The sequence below is a fragment of the Haemorhous mexicanus genome, chromosome 10 (assembly GCF_027477595.1).
Source record: "Haemorhous mexicanus isolate bHaeMex1 chromosome 10, bHaeMex1.pri, whole genome shotgun sequence".
NCBI lineage: Eukaryota > Metazoa > Chordata > Aves > Passeriformes > Fringillidae > Haemorhous > Haemorhous mexicanus.
Window position 1 is genome coordinate 19,319,787 of NC_082350.1, and position 3,471 is coordinate 19,323,257.

Sequence of the window (3,471 nt, forward strand, 5' to 3'; positions counted from 1 at the left end):
CTCTGCTTTCTCTTATGTGAATGCCTATTGACAGTATAAATTCTTTGAGGGTGGGGACCTCTCTGTTTATACCAGAGATAGCATTACTGGGCTCCAACCACAGTTTAGACATCAACATTTCTCTAATAGAAACAGCTTTCTGGACTCTAACCCTCCCATCACCTCTCTGTAGTTTGCAAGTGTACCTGAAGGTCTGCTCTGATTTAGTTGCTTTTTACCTCTGCCTGCACCTCTTACCATCTTCCAACAGCTTTATCATTTTGCTACTGTAAAGACTGGACTGGAATCCATAGGCAGGGAGCTTTAAGGTTGGAAGTGAACAATTTACCCAAACTGATAAGCTGGGTTAGCCACTGATAACCACTGGGTTTTACCACCAGGCAGAAACTCCAGGTTGACTCACAGCTTGTTGCAGTGGATAGGAAGCACACAGACCTTCCAGTTTAACTCGGAACTTTAGAGATAAATACTTGTTGTGTGTTCATTCCCTTCTACTTCACTTTTTGGTACAATAGCATGGGATAAAAAAATACCAACTAAAACCTGAAATATATATAAAAGTTATGAGAATTAAAACCAGTTCACTTTGAAAATAATAATAAAAAAACCCCCACAAAATAACCACCAAAAACCAGAAAAACCCCAACCCAAACAAACAAACCCCAGAAAAGTCAAAACAAGGTTCTCCAAATAAGGATATTTTTTTCCAAATTTCAGGTTTCCTTAAAGCCTTTATACAGTCCCATCACACCTGCACACCATGGCGGTAGCATTGCCAACATCTTGAAATCATCATGTCACACAGGAAGTATGCAGCTGAAATGCCCAAATGATAAATCCTCCTATCCATGAAGCTAAGAATTAAGGGTAAATCATTAAAATAACTAGGCATTATTAGCCCAAATATACTTTTTAAACTTTCCGTAATCCCATAACACTCAGGGAAAAGAAACATAAGTAAATCTTGCAAGCTTTTCAGTCACCTTCAATTTGTTGGGAGTTTGATGTATCTAGCTCAGTTCCTGTGTTTCCTAATGTATGTTAACAGACAAGCATTTTTGTTATCAGCACAATGCTGGAAAATTGACTTTGACATCTATTAGCCAGCTAAACCTTCAGCTCAGATGAATAATTGATTGCATGATCAATTATTGGATAGCAAAATCTGTGTTGGTTTGCTGGTTAGACAGCATGAAAATTAGTTCTATTACTGCCACATCTTATAGCTTGTAAAATGATATAGAGAACACTTCAGTGGAAGATTTAGTATCATATGTGGCTTATTTATCCTACAAGTGTCTTACACAGAATTCAGAGACCTGGGTAAAGGCTGAGTCCATTAGGAAAATATGTGCATTAAAGAATTATCCTTAAGGGTCTGACCTATTCTCCTGGCAAAAATCTAATCCTCAAAAAGCCTAAGTTCCCACAGAAGAGCAGATCTCCACCTGGGATCAAAGATCACATTTGGGTTCAATAAAACTCTCAGGGAAGCCATAAGGAATAAAATGAGCATCTTTTAATAAAATACTGAAAGAGGTGAAAATCAGTTTCAGAAGAAAAATTTTTCATTCTTCGGGTCTAGCAAAAAGCCACAATAATGGGAAAATTCTTCAAGAGAGAAAAGCATTCAGTATGCCCAGCTACAAAATTTCTTGACTCCTATGATGGAGTAGACTTGTCTGACCAGAATAAAACACTCATGGACTACTGCTGGAGAATTTCCAGCACTGGAACCACAAAGTCCAAATGTTAAGATTGATGTAAGGAGCCTGCCAACTGCTGAAAAAGCAGAACTAAACCAATGAGCAGGGTGCAGAGTAACTGCACTCCTGATTAGAGCAAGATCTGACCCTTCCTTGGCCCCATACCAGCCAGGGCTCAATAAGCACTCACACTTTGGATACACACAACCATAAGAGGATCAATAACTACACTGGGATGAGAATCAATAAAACCAATTCATAGTTTTGCAAACTGCTCAAAAGACAAGGAATACATCTAACAAAAATCCTACAGCCAGACCACTCTCAGAGTAGAAAGACCGGAAGTTTTGGCTAGTGCCCACAGAAAAGAAATTAATCCTGGTGCCAAAAAGACAATTCAAAATCTTCTGCACTGTTTTCATCAGTCCTTGGGCTATTTGCTAACATATCATGGCTGGAAAATCAACTGTCATCAGTGAAACTGGTATAAGAATCAACAGTCCTGAAGATTGCTCCCAAAAGCTCTTGCAACTGTTTTTCCTTTACTGCAGAGCACTTTGGGAGCAGCCAGCTGTGAAGCCCTTCACCTGAGAGAAGAATGACTGAAATGCATTCTGCATGGCTCGGACTTCACATGGACAAGTCCAGCAGCCATCAGAGATACTGCTTTCATAAGATGCATCTTCTCCTACAAACACAGCATGATTGACTGATTGAAATCAAATAGCTGGCAAAATCCAAAAGGCTAAGTGGATACAGTAACATTGGAAATTATATTTAGGGCCCAGTTTAAAAGGTGCTCTCATTCCAAGCTGATGAAAACAGCAATGACTTTCTCCAAAACAAACTGAAGTTGAGGGAAAAGTTTACTTCTGGGAACACCTTCAAAGAACTTGTCCCAGGAGTGAAAGGAATAAGCACAAGGGTGTGGCTCACAAGTAATGAATCTCAGTTCAGTCAAGTACCACAGAAGAGCAGGATGCACATTTATGTCCATGCACACATTAGTGGTTCCCACAGGCTTTGGAGCTGTGAACTCAGCCTACAGCTACTGCTGAGATGAACAAAACCCCAGCATCCGTGTCCAAACACATATACACAGATTAGCTGGAATTACAAATTCTCAAAGTGCTGGATAGATGCTGAATTAAGCCTCAAATCATATCTGGCTTAGATAAGAGAAAAAAGCCCACAGCCAACTGCCTTTCCACCAAACACTGGCCAACAAAGCACTTGAAGTGTTTGTCAGATAAAGTAATTTGTTACTAAGCAAGCAAGAAATAATCACATGGTACTTGAGTTATGGCCAGCAACATGTGAAGATATTAATAGAAAAGTAATATCTGATTAAAATATGGATAAAATATGTGGGAGGTTTATTACAAGATGAGTTCAGCTGTGTCACCAGCTTATAGGTTCTTAAACTCAAAAGAGCACAGGAATGAAGGAAATAAAAGAGGCAACAATAATCCTGGAGAAAAAAAAAAAAAAAATTGAGAGGTCAGGGGATTCCAGTGCATGACAAGATAAGGTAGATTAGTTATAATTTCTTCAAAAAAATTCACTAAATACTCAACCAGCAGTCCTCTAAGTATAGAAAGAACGTGATTTTCTATTGGAATCTAGGAGAGGATAATAATGACACATCCCCTTTTTTCCGCCAGTAAACCTCCAGGATAAAGTGCTGTTTAGTATCCTAAATCAATAACCACATTAGTTATGCACATAAGCCTGAGCAGAAATGATGCAAGAGTTGATGCTTTCT